We start from the raw sequence: 19,972 nt of genomic DNA on the forward strand, positions 1-19,972 counted from the left end.
CTAACAGAGCAGTTTTTTAATTTGGTACATGCCCAAACCTGATCCAAGCACATCCCATAGCACTTTGGCTACCAAGTGTGGATTGCTATTAAACAGACTGCTGCCTACATTAGTCAGGAACATTGCTTACTAAGTATGTTCAGACTTCTGGTTGTCTTGCACCCGCCTATTATCTGATCTTAAAAAGCTACCCAGCATTCCCCTGCCCATGAAGGCATTGCAGATGGCTACATGTCAGAATTGCAGCTCTCTGCAGATCAGGTTGGTCTGCAGCACATCATTTGCAGTTTGGAGAGTGACAGAGGAGAGATGGAGAGCACAAAAAAGGCATCTAAACCACGGCCAGCTAAACATGACTTCTATGCCAGTTCAATTTCCTTGGGACTTTCCCAGCATTTTTACCCCAACTGTTTGCAGCAGTGTTAAGATTCAAGATTTTTTTTCTGGCCCAGGCTTCCTAATAGTTCTTCAGCCTGGCTGCAAAACTATATAAACAAGGATGAAATTCTGGCCCATGTAAATGATGGCAAAACTCCCACTGATTTGAATGAAGCCAGGCTTTCACCCCCACCTTCCAAAATGTACAAATCCAAATTTAAAATATATTTTATAAATAGAGCACTAAAACTGTTCTTTCCAGGCTGAGTAGAAGAGAGAACATCAAAGACTGCAGCCTTGTTGATCTCATTAAATTTTCACTGAGACTGGGTAACTGTGATGGAACAATGGTTGTGATCCTGTGCTCTCATTGAGATTGTTATCAAAATTAGCAAAGTAGTTAAGCCAAAAGAGAGAAAAAGCTGTGAACAAAGTCAGGCCCCAGCCCCTGGAACTTTCCTCCAAATGTTTTCAGAGTACTTGTTTGTCTGCTTAACTGCAATTCATCTTTCGTTCTCCCCAGCTGCTTATGGACTCCAGTCCTCAGTAGGATGCTAGATTCTTTGGCAAAGAGATGCAGGCTGTGTCAGTACCATTCTTCATACTCCACTGATCATTAACTCATCTGCAAAATTCCTTCCAGATATTTTACTGCTTCCTTTGTGCTGCTCCAATACAGCAGTGTACCTCCAGTCAGTCTTAAAGATTTTGGTTTTGGGGAGAAAACCAGAAGAACTCCATAACACTCGATGAGCACCAGGCTTTTCAGGGAGCCCATGCCGGTTCAGGAAATGCTCCCGAGGGAACAACATGCTGTACCTTGCCCGCTGATAAGCCGCAACAAGCCATTCAGCAGGGAACTGCATGGTCCCACTTCCCAAGAAATGTAATCCCTCTAAGTCAACAAGGCAGGCAGGGCACCGATAATTTTCTCAGAACAGAGCAGACATTATTATATGTCTGGTAGTGAACTAACAGAAGTTGTCACTATGTGTCTTCGTTACCACAGTAAAGCGTTTCACAAATAGAGCTGTCTGAACTCCCTCCAAGTGTTTGGCAAGCCCACAGCAGTGTCTCTCTGACCAGGTCTCCTGTGGTCTGCAGAAAGGTGATGGAGTTCAAGGGCTACACTGTTGCTATTTTTTGTCCACCCTCTAAATCCCATCTAAAGTTGTTAGGAAATGCAAGCACTTCCATAACAGGAATGAAAGCAGTATGGAGTGGCAGAAGCAAGGAGCAAAAGATGGAGTTTGCACTGAGTGCAGGGAAGAAGCATATTATACCACAAAAAGTAATGAAGAGATCTCTCCACACTTTCTCTCCACAGATTTGTCCCATGCTATGAAAACACTGGAAAAAGCTCTGAGCTAAGCAGATTTCTTTCACCGAGTGCAAAAAACCCCGTGCTATCCCAAGGCTCTCAGGGAAAGACAGCCATTAGAGGGCAGCAGGTATCTAACACATGCATTGATGGATCCCTTTCTGATACATGATGTCCCAGCCAGCAGAATTCACTGGGCGAAACAAGAGAAGAGGTATTTAACAAAAAAAAAAAAAAAAAAAAAAAAAAAAAAGCCATCCAGAACAAAACAAAAGAAAACAAAAAATTCTCCTTAAAGAAGCACCATTAGCCAAGTACCTATCCACAGGCAGGACAGCCACATGCCATCCTATGCCAGGAATAAAATGTAATGTCTCATCCTGAATGAGCCATCTGCCATCCTACCCAGCTATTATCCTGGAAATATAAGAAAGAATTACATTTCTGGCAAACATCCTGACTTAACAGCTGAATGGAAGTCTGGAGTGAAATATTCATCCCATGGGCTGCCCTCAGCCTCCAGCAATGAAAATAGAAAGGGGGAGGAGGGGGAAAGCCCCGAAACATGTGAGCTGGGATACTTGTGACAGCAACATTATTTTGTTTTGCAAGCAGCAATAAAAGCTGAACCTGCCAGATAGGTATGGTCTCGATTGTTTATGTCACCTGGTCCTCAGATGAATGGCCTGGCCACTGAAGGTGGGGTGTGCTCAGAGCACTGTGCCAGCAGAGCACTTCAAGAGCAAGCAGCAGCAGCATCTCGGGGAGGAGAGGCAGGGCTCCTGCCCTGGCTGAGCACACTTCGGCAAGAGGCATAGTTTCACTGTCAGGTCCTCTCCATCCCACTGATCCAAAGGTAAAGCCTTTCATCAAGCTATACATCGTGCAGTGGAAATAAAACTGGATTGGCAAGCTAGCAGCGACTCAGCTCCCATCACTGAGAGCAGCTCACTCATCTTGCGTTGCCAACACTGAGGCAGCGAGAGCTTAAGCCCAAGTCAGAGATTTGAAGCACAACATGATGTGAGTGATTTCAAGTGAGAGACACACCCAGAGAGCTTGTCAGCCATGGGCTAACTCCAGCAGCCAACCACGCACTGTGCCAGGAACAAAATGTCTGCAGGCTCCTGGGGACACCCTGTGCTGCTGCAGCTCTGCCCTGGGGAGCAAACTGCACTCCCGGCCCTGGCTCCAAAGCCAGCAACAGGATGGAGCAACTGCCTCCTTCCATACCCCAAGACTACTCCAGCTCTGACAGGGGAAACTTCTCCCCTGACCATGAAACAAAGTGGGTGCTCCATCTCAATGGCACTTTCTTTCTCCCCAGAAAGGCAAACTGAGGCTACTATGGCCGCTGCAACGTACAGGCTGGTGAAAGCCTTGCATGGAAATCAGGACAGCCCTACACTGCTAACACCCCTGGCAGTGGGACCAACGTGGCTGGTGGAGGCCTGTCCCCTGGATGGCAGTGCCAGCCCTAGGCATCTCCTGTAGGGCAGGTAGGGCAGGGCTGTGGAGAGCTGAGACCGGCCCTGCTGCCACGTGGTTTGGGCACAGGCTGTTATAGCCTTGAGGGCTGACATGGGATCCCAGGCCATGAGGGAGCCCTGAGCAGCCAGGCAGGGACATCAGAGCTGGTGCCACCCTGAGGGTCTGAGTGGGTGGGAGCTCTGGATCTGCTGGGCCACCTCTCCAGCACACCATCAAACAGGCTTGGGCAGATGTCTCCTGTGGGCCTTGGCAAGCCCATGGTTGCTGTGCCAAGCCTGCGTGCACAGGCAGTGACAGCCACACAGCCTTCCCATGGGCTACCCGAGCCCCCTGCCCTCAGCCTGCCAGCAGCAATGCCTGACATTGACCTAACTCCCCATCTCGCTTTCTGCATGCCAGGTTTATGATGGCCATTTGCTTTTGTGTCAGCATTGTCCTTTAACTGAAATAGCTTCTCTTCCTCCTTAGCATTAACCTCCAGGATGTATTTATAGAGACCGATCATATCCCTCTCTCAGCCTTCATGGTACGGGTCTAAATAAGCCAAGCTCTTTTAGTCTTACTTTTATAACCTCAGCTCTCCAACACCCTAATCCTCCCATTGCCTTTCTTTGCACCTGTTCCAGCATGAATCAATCTTTTTGAACATGAATGACCATAACTGCCCCGCATTGTACAAATGGCATGTCACATTGCTTTCTACAACAGAATTAGTATTTCCCTCTCTTGAGCACTGGCGCTTTTCATCAGGCAGCCCAGGACCTCACCGCCTCTTTCCTTTTGGATGCAGAGTCATCTTGAATAACAAACTAAGTTCTGAGAGGACCATGATACGCTGGGGTGAAATACCACTGGGTAACAGTGATATGAAGAAGCACATGATAAAAACCCAGGAGCATCATATTTTACTAACTAGAAAAAATATTTGAGAGCACTACTGTGGACAAGACTTTTTAATATTCAGGAGATGGAAAAAAACAAAACTCTTTTCCTGTGACAATCTTACACTTAGAAAACCTATCAAGTTTAATACGGAGAAAAACATTGTGAAAGGGCTGTGTGGAAAAGGACTGTCATGAAAACCATTCACAGGCAGTAAAACTATCTTTACAACAGAAGAACAAACTGAGTAAAATGCGTGCTATAAAGAGGAAACTATGACCAGCGTCCCACAAGTCTTTTGCAGCATCTCTGATTGACTGCTTTACTGTTCCCATGAGGCTGCTGTGCTTCTTTATCTCCCAACATCCCTTTTAACACCCATGACTATCCCAGTATTTCCATCTTTAATCTTTCCACACTCCGATTGGAAACTGTAGAAAACTACAGGTTTTTCTCTGTATGTGCAGGATTCTGAAAATCCATTACTTAGAGCAACTCCGGGGCTTTTGTGCACTCCAGTCTTCTGTGGTGACCAGCTAGGGATCCCAGTCACAGCCCAGATACATCACACTGGAGCTCATATCACATCTGACCACACAGCTCTGTTCCTTTCTGAGCCCCCCAAACACCAGATGCTTGCACTGATAAAGGAGGATGACCGTTCCATGTGCGTTCAGCTACTGTCTTTATACTACCCATGAGGATGTTTCAAAGGGCTGGGAAAGTCATGCAACACATATACTCTGTTCTGCAGTGGTACTGGGAAGAAGATGGGGCAAGGGAACTTCTGGCCAGATTCCTGGAGACCTCCCTGCACCAGGGAATGGTCTTAGTGCCACCAAAAAACATTTAAGGGTAAAGTGAAAAGCCACAAATCTTCAGGCTCTTCAACTGAATCATCAACCGATGTGTTTCACTTCTCCTGTTTGTTTTCCGTGCTAGATGTATGTTTGCGGAAGGTGCAGATGCTTTGTTTACACAAGGTTACCCCGGGGAATAGGCGCTGACCTCCAGAGGCGACTCTGGTTCCCCCTGTCCTGCCGTGTGGCCATCCATGCCCAACCCGCTCTGCTGCTGGGCACTAGGGGCCACTCTCATTGCTGCTGAACGCAGGCAGCAGCTGTATCTTGTCACTGTCCTCCTCTATCGCCTCTGCCTACTGCCCTGCTCGGTGAAGCTTAACTGGGAACCGGAGGGGAGAGCTAGGAGGGAGGCAGAGACTACTGGCAGGGATGAGGAGTGGGGCTGGTACTTGGCTGGTGAAGAAGGGGGGGGAATGGGGGAGAGGAAGGGGGGAAGGAGATGAGCTGAGACTGGGAGAGGAAGAAGAATAACATGCTGCTGCAAGTCCTTCCCCCATGGAGTCTGAAGAGAAGAAAGCTGATTGCTGACAGGGAAGATTAGGAGGCCCTCCCTTGCCCATGCCAGCCCATCCCTGTGAAAAGTTGCCACTTGGGTCCTGCCCTGGGACTTGTGGCAGAGCACAGAGCTGGACCAGAGCGTGGGAACAGAGGGACCTCCAGCTTGCTTGAACAAAGATAGGGCACAAGCTTTATACGCCCAGGTTTCATCTTCCCCCAAATTCCAGGCTGGAGGTAGCACCCCTTGGGCCACGCATCATCCCACATCTTCCTCAGAGAGGAAGGACCTATAAGGGAGATAAGGGGCAGAAGAGGAGGAGGTGCCAGGGAAGGCAGAGAGCAAGTGAGGCCAAGACGGACCCTTGCCCCTGGAGAATCCCAGCAGACAATTCTGAGATGCTCTCCCCTTAATATAGCACCATCTGCCCAGCTATTTTCTCCTCTGGCTCGCGCACAGGGATCTCCACATTACAATCAGTGTTTCTGGCATACTTGAGCCGGCTGCAGCCAAGCAGGGGCAGGCAGAGAGCAAGCACAGCAGGGGTACAGCAGCGAGCCCTTCAGCCCCATCTCACAGACAGCCAGTTCTCCAGGTCCCTGAACTGATTTTTGCTGAAGGATATGCTGCTCCCTCTTCCCTGCTTTGACCTGCACTGACTAGATCATTTGCTGCCTTGCAACAGTTTCAGAGCAGCCTGGTCCCTTGGGAGCCTGGCTCCATGTAACAGGGGCTGGTATGCTGGATAAAGAAGGAGTGACAGGTACACTTGGGCACTGGTCTGAGAAACAGTTCGGCAGGTCTCATGATTTTGTCACAAGTCACATTATTCCATATTTTTTCACCACACCTCAGACATGAAAGCTTCATGCTTCAGCACAAACCTCACCTTGCATAAGAAGCCTGTAAGAAGAATAACACTTTTGTAGTTTGCTGCTTATTTATTTCTCTGAGCCTTGCAGTTTGGAAGTTAAATTCATTTTTCTCTGATTCGGGATGGTGGTAGAAGAAATTTTAAAAGACAACACATCTGTTTTCCGAGGGTGGGCTTGCCTACATCTTTATCAGCTTTTTGATTTTTTTTTTTATCTACACAGTCTTTGTGGTCTCTGATGCAGAACCAGGGCTTCACCTGTTTCTGTGTTTACCCTGCATCTCACAAAGTTTGAGTTGCCATGCAAATAATAATTCCAACCATTTCTATGGCTGAGGAAAAGCCTTATTTTATTTTTCCCTCAAATGGGTGTGACACAGGGACAGACTGGGAAAAGTTTGCAAAACATTTTGTACTGTATGCTGATTGCTCCAGCTTTTAGACCGAGTAAAGGCTCCCGAGAAGAGAGGGAATTTGCCAGGGAAGATCCAGCAAGGACCAGTGACTTGTCTGGCACAGTGGAGGCCTGTGCTTTCCCTGGAAAGATAGCATGATATCCATCTCTGTACCCTGAAACCAAACCCAATGATAAATTTCCTTTTGTATGAAGCAATCCTACAGCACAAATCAAGATCAATTGACATCCTCGTACCTTCCACAGCTCCACAAATGGTTGGTACAGCACAAGTGGGGCCTGTTCGCTAATCGTGAAGTAGTAAGAGCAAACCTTGGATTACTGTGGTCTATAATAATATATCACTTTCCATAAAAAGAAAAGAACATTGTGCTCTGTTTCCCAACACTGTTTCACCCCAGCTCATCAGTTGCCCAGCAATCACTCTCCTCTCCCAACACTTGCATAGCAGACGGAGTGGCTTTTAATCCTGCAGAAATTCTGCTGTACTGAACTAAAGCAAAAAGAGCAGGGAGAAGCAGCTGGGTGCAAGGGGAGGAGTTTCTGACAAGAGAAAAAAAATTCAGTACTAAGGGAGTTTCCAGGTTAACAGAAGTCTAAAGGCCATTCTGTCCTTTTCAATGGATCCAAAGTTCTTAGCTGCAACAGGGGAGGGAGAATATCTGATGGAGGGAGTGGACTCCTGTCTTCTCAGACTAACTTCATCTCTCACTGAACACTGAAAGGTGCTGTTGAGTTACTGCTCTCTTTCAGTTACAGTAGCTTATTAAGGCACATATGTTATGTTCTCATGTTGTGAAACCTGTCATTTCGCAAACTGGCTGAAGTTTTCAGTCATTTTGCAAAATGTCAGGAGATAACAGGTATGCACCTGAAATCCTCGCCCTCTGGCTATTGCTAACTCCCTAACTCAAGGAGAGATGCAAAACTGTTCTTATGTTCATTTCTACAACCAGGCAATATTTTGTAATTATTTTTAAAGCCAGTCAGCAACATTCATCCCTTGACAAAGCTAACTAGTGTTTTCACAACTGAGCATGGTAACATCAGCCATTACATTTCAGTTTTGTCCATAATATCTGCCTCTGATTCCCAGTGCTCTGGTCCACTACAACTCCATCACCCAAGCCTCCCTCAAATAAACATCGATTTACATTGCCTGAGTCAATAATAGCAGTTTCTTTCCATTTACCAAAGGAAAATTGAAGACAGGGTCACAGAGATAGAGCATTTCGAGTGGCCCAAGCACAAGGAACTAAATGCTGTAAGAAGTACATCAATTCCCAAATTCAGGATGGTGACAACACCATCTTGGTACATATTCTGCAGAGGAGGATCAGGGTCATATGCTGAATGTCAGTCAACAGTGCAACACCATTAGGAAAAAGCAAACAACGTGCTGGATGTATAAACAGAAGAAAAACCCTCTGGACAAGTGAAGTAATCCTTCTACCCAGGACCATCTAGGCTGGAGGTGGACTGCTCTCTGGTTTTGGAGACAAAAGTTCAGTACCAACCAACTGGAAAGAGTCCAGAAGAGAGGTGTGAGATAGACAAGAGGTCTAGAAAAGATGATCAGTGACAAAGGACCAGAAGAACTCTGTCTGCCCGAGAACATCCTAGTCAATGCAAAGTTGATGCAAGCACAGTTGCCCACAAACTAATCTCTTTCTGTAGTGCACCAGGATAGCCAGGATGCCAGCTTTAGTACAAATAGTGCAATGGCAATGCCAGGCAGCTTGCAAATAACTCCAACTTTCCATCACTTAGTATGGTGGTGTAGAAGAGAAATTAAGCAGTAAGGAAAAATGTCTGCAATTCCTATCCCCAAAAGATTAAACTTTTAGTCATTTTATTAGTAAAATATGTTGCAAAGTCAAAAAAAAAAAAAAACCCTGCAGTCATTCCACGAAATTATTTTACAGGATGAGTAACTCCCATATGAAAATATTTTTTAAAATTATTCTAACCAATTGGACCATGTTGTCATAATACCTGGACAGCATGCAATCTCAGGGCCCTACCGAGACTACCAGGGGCTGCTTAATTCTTTTGCAAAAGGGCAGAAGGCTCCAAAAGATGGTTTAAATGATTTAACCACAGAAACCACAGAAGTCTTTGGCTGAACCAGGATCCAAAATGAAATCCTGTAAGTTCAGGCCCACAGCCCCCTCTGTGCACTCTCTGCCTTTCATGCTGTTTTTGTTCCTGGTCACCCATTAGCACAAGTAGAACTAGAACTATAACTATACATTGCCCAGCACGCAAATTACCTGAATTGTATGGGAAGTAACACAGCTTACTCCTCTAAAATAGGACTAAGCCTAGTCACTTTTGATCTTGCAGGGAAATTCAGATACAGAATCCAGGCTGATGGCTGAAATCACCTCCTAACCCAGCTCCTGCAAGGAGTCCATACAGTCTGCATCAAATCAAAAAAGCCTTTTCTCTTTGCTGACATGTACACAGAAACTCAGTGTGCAAGTATCAAGAAATATCAAGAAAAACATATCTGGTTATCACAGTCCTAGTTGTACAAGGCAGAAAAGGCCTGGCTGCTTTCTGTTCAAACCTTTGTGTGGCTCAAGGCCTGTGTGTACACAACTTTCCTCTCCTCCATCTCTGCGTTCACCCAAGCACGCATTTCCCTGGAAGGGCGCTGCCTGGAACTCCTTGTAGTTGTTTTCTGACTACCACAAGCAGCCTCTCCTATACAAAACAAGATATGACTGGAGTCAGACTGTTCCTAGCACCTCTCCTCTGCTGCCAGCTGGACCCTCTGATTAGAACTGCTTCTACATGGCTGCTGGCTGCCTGGTGGTACCCAGGTTGGGTGTCTGAGGTGGCAGGGACATGTGTAGCTGCAGCAGCACAGGGCAGCAAGGGCTGCCAAACCCCTTCTGGCAAGTCAGGTGAATGCCCTGGCAGTAAGTCCTCACCCCAGTGCTGGGCTGCCCTGGTGTGCTGGCAGGTGAACCTGTTCTGGGGAGGAGGAAGTTAACACTGCTTCCTCCACACAGCCTGCAGGGTAGATTGATTGCTGTGCAAACACATCCCAAATTTCTAAGCCTGACGGTCAGCCTCAGGACTCAGCACTGATGCATCCCCAGAGAAATCTGAAAAAATAACTCATTCCATAAAAGTAGCCTATGGGCGTTAACTTCCCAAAGGCTTTTTCCTCCAGTTTATGCTGACAAATGCAAAGACTCTTCTCCCTCAGCTATCGCAATGGTCTCGTGCTGTCGGGACCCTCGGCTGCTGAGGTGCGGATTTACAGCACTGGCTTTTGCACAGTATAATGCTGAGCCTCGGGGATCAAGGGTTATGACATTTTTATGGCCTCTCTTCTCCCCCCTCATATGAACATGAAGCAACCGTAAGGAAAAACATCTGGTTTCACTTTTCTTTTCTCCACCACTGTTCCCATCTGACAAAACCTTAAAAACTTGCCAGTGCTCTAGCAAGCTGTGTGTGCCAGCAGCCTGCAAGGAGCCAAGGCTTTTTTGGTGTCATCACAAGCGGGAGTACACTCGTCTGGAAGGACCAGCTCCATCGTTGCTAGAAGGCAAGACTACCCCGATCTCATCCCACTGACAGATGCACTGGCAGCCCTCCTCCATTGCTAGAGCAGGCTGAAGAGTTGCTAAAAGACTGTCCTTCCATCTTGATCTCATTACAGGCTGCATCTCCAGGGGAAAACAGGGGCCGCTGTGGGGAACATTGTGAGACAAGTCAACCTCTGCTGTGGACAGGGAAAACAAGCTGCAAGGAGAAGTCCTGCCTCACCTCAGAGTCTTCAGAGGGGTTCTTCTGGGGTGACAAAAGAAGCTTGCTCTATTTCTGAACAGTGGTGTGCAGAGGAAGACTTGTGATCAGGGCTAGTCTGGAACAGAAAAGTCAGATGAGCCCAAAAATCCAGGTGAAGGTCCCTGACTTGCAGGAACTACCTACACAGCTCTCAGGTCCAGGTGAGACCCACACTGACAGTCAGGAGGAAAAGCATAGAAGACTACAAACTCTGAGGCCAGTCTGGCAAAGGTGGCCAAGTGCCTCTTTCTGCAGCTGGAGACCAAGAAACAGCATAATCCGTTCCCTTACATTATCTTATTTATCCAAGGAAAGACAAAATTAAAATATTTCCAGGAATCTGAAAGCATTTCTCCCTTATCTATAGGAGAGGAAGGCATCTATGCAACAGCCAAAGTAGCAGCTCTGGAAAACCTCCAGAAATAATCTCTTCTCAGGATCCCCCATTTTCAAACCCCAAAGGAAACCAGGCGGACTGTTCAGACACATCTTACAAAGGAGGGACAAATGCTGAGTGCTCCTCCAGGGACGTGCTGTTGACTACTACTGGCTGCCATGGAGACCATGAGATGTGAAGGTGCTTCACAGGGATGAGGTCCCAGGACTGTATGGCAATTAAGGTCATATGTTCGATATTAGAAACAAATCCTAACAGTGAAGCACTCAAATAACAACACTGGCCTCCAAGAAAGGTCTCCGAGGGACAGGAACCAAAAGTGATCATGGCAAAGGGTATTGAACGCGCAAAGAAAATGTTCTGTGCTGTGGGCTGCAAGAGAAGACACAGGGTATTGTTTTCCAGTTTCTTTCTCTCTTTTTGACTGCCCTTCTTGACTATGCCAATAAAAAAACCACCACTCCCTCCTCTTATTCTTTTTCTTTGTTTACTTAACTTTTTTTCCTCGTAGCAACTGCATAAAGCTGAAGCCATCTGATATTTCCAAGTAACCAAGACCATTATTCACTGAAGGCACTGGCCTGGATCCTAATTGCTGCTGGTTTCATACTCAACACAAGCGTTGCAAACAGCTGTAAATATCTCTGTACAGTACTCCACTCATGTCAAGCCGACCCTAATTCTTACAAGTCCCCTGGGATACAAAAAAAGTGCTGCCAGAGAAAATAGGTGTGCTAGGTACACTTTGCAAGAACAAATAGCAGCAAGAGAGGAGACGGCAGAAATACGGTTTTAGAGCCTTTTCCAAGGCATGCAAAGGGGAAGCAGGTGAAAGGAGTTGTTGGTGACCAGTATCTGCAAGCCACATGATGGGATGAAGAGACCTTACATCTGAGTAAAACTAGGACAGGGAAGACTTTCTAGATCATGTCCCAGCACCTGGAGAATATTTGAGGAGGAGGTTGTAGCATCCCCTTCCCATGTTACTCTTCCAAATCTTTGTTCCAGGCATGCTGCTATTCTGGCATTATCTGATTTCTTCATCCTATTTCCCTCTATCCACACAAAAGGCCTGTGTTTCACGTGAACCTTTGTTTAAGGTTAAAGAGCATCGTAACTGCCAGGTAGCAACATTGCCTTACATGGGTCAGGGTAAAACCCCTGCCAAGGAAGAGGAGAAGTCTCGGCTTTGCACCGCTCCTTGCCAAAGTCACAGAAAGGAGAAAAGGACAGGGCAGCAAAGCATATGACAAAATACAAAATATTTTGGTTTTAATCTATTTCACTGCTATAACCAGAGGAATGTAAAGGAAAATAATCATGGTGCAACAACTTGAGTATTTCACACACACACACAAAGAAAAAGTCACTAAAATAACTGTTCTGTTTCTTTTCTTTTCAAAATACAGTCCAAATCAGAGGGGAGGAGAGATGTCCAATTTCTTACAAGCTCCCCAGAGAGTTAGACACTTATAACAGTCCCTCAACTTTTATTGTCTTTATTCTTCAAATGCTGCCCATCCCCTGTGTGATTTCACACTGCCCTTCTGCTCTCCTTCCCATCTGTCACACTGTATCTCCCTTTTCCACTCACTTCCTCCTCTTCTCTGATCCAATCATGCATTCCACCTTCCCTAGTTCATCCCAAAGTTTGTTGGAACATCAACATTCCTCCAATGCTTTCAGCCCCTCATCCCACATGGCTGCCTGCACCCTGCCAAGGGGCTCCTGTGCTGACAGCAGGGCTGCAGGAGCCTAAATCCACTGCTTCTCATGGCCAAGTCAATTCCACCACAAAGAAAAGCAGAAACTGTGGTGAGAGATTTCAGCCTAACTGGGGGAGGCAAAGAAGGCACAGTGTGAAAGTCCACTGCTACATACCAGGCGATGGAAATCAGTACAGCTGGTACTGTGTGTTCAGCTCTCAGCCAAAGTCCTTTCTCTCAAGGTTGTGCTGACAGACTAAAAAACAAGGGCTGAAAGAAAACACAGTGTGAAAGCGAGCAATGGGGAACTTGCCCCAGCAGAAAGAATATGCAAAGAGGAAGGTTTAACATGTTTGTTTAGATGTCAAACCCTTGGCAGGGACTTTCAGGAGGGACAACGAAAGGTGTAAATCCAATGCACACCTATTGCTTCTTGATACACCTGTGTATTTCTCCCAGCCTTTCCACATAAGTGCTGTCTTTAAGACTCAGCCTTTTCAGATTGACATTTCAGAGAGACATCTCAGACCTCCCTCCCATCTGCTCCAAAACAGGAGATATGCTGTAAATGAAGACTTGCGGCAAGCAAATTTTTACCAGGAACAAATATTTGCCATTGTTCTGGATGGCTGCTATGCCACACTACATTCTTCTTGGCACACTAGAGTGGTTAAATATTCTCGGAAAAGTAAGTAGATTTCTGCCATCACAAATGGCTGACAAACACTTCAGGCCACTGAACCCTGGGTCTTCATTTCTTCTTGTCAAGTTGAAGGCCCTACCCCAGGTAGGACTATGCACACAGCTGGCTTCTCATGTGTGCTGGCAAGATAAAAGAGCTAAAGAGTCAGGTAAATAATAGTTGTTAGAAAGCTGTGGACACCCAGTGCTGTGAAACCCACACTAAGGGCTGCAGATACATGCCCTGTGCTAACTAGCCACCTCTTAAGATCTCTCAAGGTTTCCACTGCCATTTCACTTAGTCTCTTGCTGAAGTGCCACGTCTACCTGGCAAACGAATTCCCTCTGTTCCTTTATGCCAAGTTTCACTCCAGCATGTCAAAACCACTGCCCTACACTGCAGCATTCCTTTCCAAGTGAACTATTCCCCCCCTCCCTCCCACGAGTCCTGCTGATGGCAGCTCAAAGTTGTATAACTGCTCACTCCCTCCTTGATAATAGAGAGAACCAGGATTTCCTGGTATGCCAGAAATGGTTTTGCTACTGCTGCCTGTGTGAAAGGGGTGGGACAGGAGGCAAAGCAGCCATCGTGTGTTACAGCTCTGGGTCGTGTCTGTGCACCTTGACATTCTGCCAGGCTATAATAAGAGAGACCTGCAGGGAGCAACATATGTCAAAGTTGGTAATTTTCCTTCCTGCCTTCACTCCTTGAAACCGCCTCAATTGGATCAACGCCCGCCCAGTTCCTTCTTTGGATAGCCAATGAAGCATGCACACTGCAGGAGCAGCTGCCAGCTCCGCTGGAAAATGTACAGAGGAAAAGATCACCTGTGAGTGTGCAGCCTTGGCGTGAGCTGTTCTGCACGTCTGCACCTCAACAATGCTGCTGCGGCTTTGGGAGGCAACAGCAGCCGACCGCAGCACCGACCGGCCACTCACAGCCCAGAGCCAGGGGCGCCTCTGAGAACACGCTCCCAACAGCAGGGAGACCTAGGAGAAGCCTCACAAACCTCCCCTCATTTTTAAGCTGAGCTGTGCTAATAATCCTTTCCCCTTCCCTCCCCCAGCAATTTTCAGCTTCCCTGGACAGCCACGGTGTCAGTCCACATCTGGAAAGGGCATCCCTGGACCATTTGCAGCTGAATCCGAAACAGATGCAGGAAAGATTTGAAAGGTCCCTTGCAGTGTCTTCCTTCAGGCTTCCTTAGTGCTGCACTAACATCAAGACCGGAGGTGACTTCAGGTGGTGCCTTCTTGTGCTTCCTGTTATGCCAGACATTCAGCTGAGATGCAGCCCTGGCACTGGGCAGCTGGGCTCAGATAAGTAAGTGGTGCTATTGTCTGTGGGGTCCACAAATTTGGCCTTCCAAGGAGAATCATCAAAAATTGCACAAAAGACCTCCAGTTTGCAGAGGTTTTGATAACTTGTAAAGCATCCAGGTTGTTAACTGCTTCTATGGACATAATTCAGATGCCACATCATTTGAGTCTGTACTAGCCCTCATCAGAGCCAAGCTGGCCTAAGATTTCTTCTGAGGAAAACCGATAAACTCACCTGCCCAACCATCTTTGAGCTCCCAAGGTTGCCAAAGCAGATCTGCTTTGCCTGTCCTCCTTCTTCCTGATTTCCTTCCGCCCAGCTACTTCACAAATGCATGTGCTCCACTTCGCACTTTCTAAGCCCCTACTTGAATAAGGGATTTGCAGGCTGTTAATTTCTGTGGTGTTATTCTCAGGGGTAAAGGGAGCATCAGTGTCATTGTCACATTACCGATTCATCAAGTTTTCTGCATCGAGCTCAGGCAAGCTGGCAGCACTGCTCGACACTGGGGCACTCCTTTGACAGGAGCAGGAAAGGCCATGTACTTACACCAACTAATTCAGCTGATTTATTTTTAAATTCTGTAATAAGGCAGGCACAGAGCAAACAGAGAAATGCAAACCCATTGAGATCTAGAAGGCACTGTGTGTTTCTTTATGCCTCTGCCTGCCTCTCATTTGTCTCTGCAAGTGATTCGGAAAACCCTGTTTAATCAGACTCAGCACCTGCCATCTGTTTAGTGAGACACTATAGGGCCGGTCCCTATTTTGTATTGTAACGAGTTATGTCAGAATTGCCTTTGATTTAGCATACTTTGTGCAACTTGTCCCACTGCCATCATTCACAGCAATCAGAGTGAGGCTTTAAGGCTCCTTTTCTCCTTGGGGCATAATGACTCACTGCAGTGGATGAGCAGGCCACACTGACCCTCTGCATCCCCCCGGCTCTGAGTCACAGGCTGGGATTATAGGGACATGTTTGGGATTACAGACAAGCACTCTTCCAGAAACCTTCTTCTCTTCTGCCTCTACCAGTACCTTGCTTAGTAGAGGTTGTGTACATTTCCAAATGTGGCAGGAAGGATGGGAATTCATGGAATCCCCGGACAGCTTGCAACTGTACAGCCACGTGTCTGAGCAAAGGTACCTATCGATCAGCTTGGTTAGTGACACCCTTAACACATAAAAATGGGATCATGTGAGTCCATCCATCCTTGTGCCAGGAAATCTCTTAATAGTAAAACAAAAAGTGTGTATTGGCAGTCGGAGTAGGTGGGTGTTTTGCAGGATGCCTGGCACTTTGGAATGGGCCCTCCTGATGGCATGAAGCAGATGCTTTATTTTACACACCTTTGAGATGATGTGCTTTGTGCTTTTTGGAGCAGTCACAGGCCTGTTGTGGTGGGACAGCAACCTTATTTCTTGAAGATAACCCATCAAGTTCCATCCCACTGCAGTGAGAGCAGAGCTGATTATCTCCTCCTGGCAGGGTGGTTTAGCTCACCTCTCACAAAATCCCCGACTAAACTGTACCTGCCAGTTTGGAAGAACATCTGCAGTGGCCAGAGGGGATGTATACCCTGCTCTGCCTGGGAAACACCTCCTCGTGTGCTTCAATTTGTCTCACAGGCTGTTGCTGTTGAAACACCTGACCTGGTTTTATGGGGATGGATACAGTCACACACAAACATCAATGTCTGGAAAGCGACTCAGAGAGTCAGGGACAGACTTTAATGAAATGCATTAAAAAAAAAAAAAGAAAATGAAAGAAGAAGAGCTGACATCAAAGTGAGCAACAGAGGACCCAGAGACTGATGGATTTCACACTCGGTTGATTGTTGCAATTAATTACATAGAAGGAGCTGTGACATTGTATGTACCAAACCGCTCCCCCCTCACAGCTGGAAGCTCAACAGTTAGTGAGGCCACAGGAATCAGATGTTGCAGAGAATCCAGTTGCACCATATATTTCCACATCTTGCTCAAGCTCCCCAGGTGAATGTCTGGGTTTGGTTTCTGCGGTACCATGCCATGTGCCCAAATTCGTCAGGACGGGCGTGTTTGTGCCTGCTACCAGCCTGCTGGGTTTGCCTCCCTGTGGGGGAAGCAGGGAGGAAGCAGAGAAATTGTCGGTTTTGCATTTCACAACCACCCGCATAATCCAGGTTGCTGCGCACATCCCGTGGCTCAGCCTCTCAGGCCCAGTGTGATGGGAAGCGGGAGGGAGTGTTTATACAGCCCGCTGGCTGCTCTGCAGTCACTATAGCAACCCCAAGGGTCAGTTTATAGTAGGAAAGGAAGTTCACTTCTGGGGAGTTCAGCTTTCCAACACCAGCATCAAGCATGGCTGAAAAACAAAAGGCCAGGCGGTTGGAGGAAACACATTTAAAAGAGCTTCCTATGTGCAAAACCACCCAAGCTTTCTCAGTCACCAGGAGATGCTGCATTCCTTTCCTCTCGGTCAAAGGCATGCTGCTATCCGGCTGATGCCTCTACCAGAGGGGTACCTCCCTTCTCCTGCAGATGTCTGTGTGCGTTTGAGAGCAGGGCAGCTGTAGATGAGTGCAACATTGTGTCCCACTTTTGGAAACATCACTGTGCTGACAGCCCCAAGCTGAAAGCCACAGAACCAATGTCCAGAGTGCACTTGATGCACGCTCTGGCATGTGCAAAAGGCTGTTTGCAGATCTTTGCAATGTCTCCTGTGTCAGGAAGAAATAACAGGCACTGTTCTTTCTGGTCTGGAGGTAAACCAGCAAATGCTCATGCATTTAAACTTGGAGTTTTTTGAATTTACCATGCTGAGACTTAGTCTGCATCTGTGCTGCCAGTGGTATCCTGATTAAATCTGAAATAAATGACAAATGTCTCTGAGGTAATGCCTAGGGAAACACCCTTTTCCCAAACACTGCCGTCTCCCCCAGACTGCTCTTCTCAACCGGTGTGGCTCCTTGGTCTACTGTATCTCACTGCCAAAATGGCCTGAATACTGCCCAAAAGCTGAAAGTGCATCTGTCAGCCATTCTTATAACTGTGGGACAGTGTCAGAGTGCAATCAGCCTGAGGAATTGTGTTTTCTCGGGAAAAGAGGTAATAAATACAGCATCCCTTCAGCTACAAGGGAAAACAGCCTGCAGCCTGAAGTCATTCTCTCCCCACCAGTTTCCATCACTGGATCTGAAGCAGCAGAAAAGAAAGAGCTCATTGGAGCATGGGGAGCAGGGGACTACCTAGAAAGAAGGTCCACTCTTATCTGAAGAAGTCCAACACTAGATGGGAGAACAGGCCACAAACCTGTTGAGCTCCCCAGCTGAGCTCACTGCTATGCGTCACACTCCAGGGTTTCAGAGCAGGGTTTCAGCTTAACTACCCTGCATTCTATTCCTGTGTGGTGGATATAAGGTTATAAAGGGATCCCTGCATTCAGGAGCTGCTGGAGAAAGGGCCCTGAGGAGTCCTGTGTTTGGTCAAGGACACTGGGACATGCAATGGGTACTCTCGTGCCTGGCCTTGGCTGCAGTGGGGAACGTAGAGAGAAGGAAGCTCAGTGAATCCCAGGGAGGTGAATTGACTGCACATCCCTAGACCTGTTTTCCCTTTTAAAATGCTAATTATCTTTCCAATATAAAGCTCCTTCTTTTACCCATGAAGATCTGTCCATCAGTGCTTAACTGCTGGTTGGCTGAGAGGTAAGCAAGGTAATAGAATGCTGTGCTGGAGCCTGCTGTGCAGGCAGAGCTTGAGGGAGCTAACACGGTGTTTCCCAAAGAATCACGTTCAACAAAGAGGTAGCAAGCCATTGCCCAGGGGAAGAGAGAGGCATAAAGAGAGGATATGGGGACGAGAGACTGCAAGAGAAGATTGGGAATTGTGATACATTATGCCAGAGAAAATAAGCAGAAAACACAGCATCATGGAGAAACACAGGTTCCAAGGAGGGCAGAGGGGAGAGTTACATGATGAGGCACTGTGCAGGAGAAAGAAGGACCACATGAATGGAAAGGAATGACCCATATCTGAGGCCTCTGAAAACAAAGCGATAAAAAGGAGAGGAAAGATGATGAAAACTGGATGCTGCAAGAGAGGAGTGACAGTGAAGGCTACAGAGATGACAAAGGTGGCTGTGTGAGGTGAAGGAATTCACTGGCTTTAGAAGGATGTCAGATCCACTTGAGAAACAAATGTATTGAAGATGCATTTCATCTCATTCCAAAACAGATATCAGACACATCGTACATCTACTTGTCTCTAAAAAATGGGAGCTATGGTAATGAATCCAGAAGAAGATATCTGCCCCATGGAGGTCAGATTTCAGTGAAAGAACCCTTTATGCCTAATAACCCTCTACACTTGGGTGGCAAGTGGAAGGGCAGAGCTTTGGGATGAGGGGTGTGTGTCTGTGTGTGTGTGTATGTGTGTGTGTTTGAGGGTGATCTCCTGGGAGATTTTCCCCAGGCCTGGGTGTTACCCAAAGAAATATGAGTAGGTTTCAGTGCTGCTTCACTGCTGAACTCCTCAGCAGGGAGGATTTTCCCAAGGAAACTCCACGAGTGGGTTTCACTTTTGCTGGCAACACCCATCTCCCGCATTTAACCCCACAGGCTTCAAACAGGGGATGCTTATAGGGCCAGCAAGCACTCGTCCAGGAGCGATGAGTGAGCCTCAGGACAAACTGCAAGAGCGGGTGGAACAGCCTATGGGCTGGCATGGACCCTCACCCCGCCAGTGGCTATGGCACAGCAAGGATGCCCACAGTATTAGGCACTGTGTGGCCATGGCAAGTGGGCTTCTGTGTCTCTCAAACAGGCTGCAGTTCAGACCCTTTTGCCATTGCCCTCTCCTTCCTGCTCTGCATGGGAATGAGTCAAAGCAGCTCCTGGTGTCTCAGGGTCACCCGAGTCTCACACAGCCTGCTGCTAGCCCTGGTTACAGGACAGACCTGCTTGATCTCCTTATGGTGATTAACAACGGCCCTTCAGATGGTTTAATGTCATGCGGAGTCTTGCTACACGCTCAGCTTCTGTCCTAGATCAGTGAGATGTGCTTCCCACTCCTTTTTCCATGTCAGTGACCAAAGAGGGCTCAGCCCTCTGCCCTGGGCTCCATCCTGCAGCACCCCCAGCTCCCTGCATCTGCCTCACTGTACAGCCCACACACAGTGCCCAGGGATGCTGCAATATCAGCTGAACTGGGCCACCTGGTATGAAAAAAGCATGAGGGCACCCAAGTGACTGAGACACCAGCAATGCACACAATGATGGCTCAAAACCTCGGCATGGCTCTTTGGAAATATTACTTGTGGGCAGGGGTGACAGGGAGGTGGAAGAAGTGTTGTCAGCAT

At 47.3% G+C, this 19,972-nt stretch overlaps 1 protein-coding gene across 1 annotated transcript in view; it reads right to left on the reverse strand.

The window, feature by feature from the left end:
- The window catches only part of F13A1 (coagulation factor XIII A chain), a 209,320-nt gene extending 196,496 nt beyond the window's left edge, over positions 1 to 12,824 (reverse strand). Inside the window, exon 1 of the mRNA XM_017808446.1 lies at positions 12,806 to 12,824. The gene's annotated coding sequence lies outside the window, so the exon portion shown is untranslated. The remainder of the gene's footprint in view (positions 1 to 12,805) is intronic.
- Positions 12,825 to 19,972: the final 7,148 nt, after the last annotated feature.

This window comes from Lepidothrix coronata, unplaced genomic scaffold (genome assembly GCF_001604755.1).
Source record: "Lepidothrix coronata isolate B3197 unplaced genomic scaffold, Lepidothrix_coronata-1.0 Scaffold23, whole genome shotgun sequence".
NCBI lineage: Eukaryota > Metazoa > Chordata > Aves > Passeriformes > Pipridae > Lepidothrix > Lepidothrix coronata.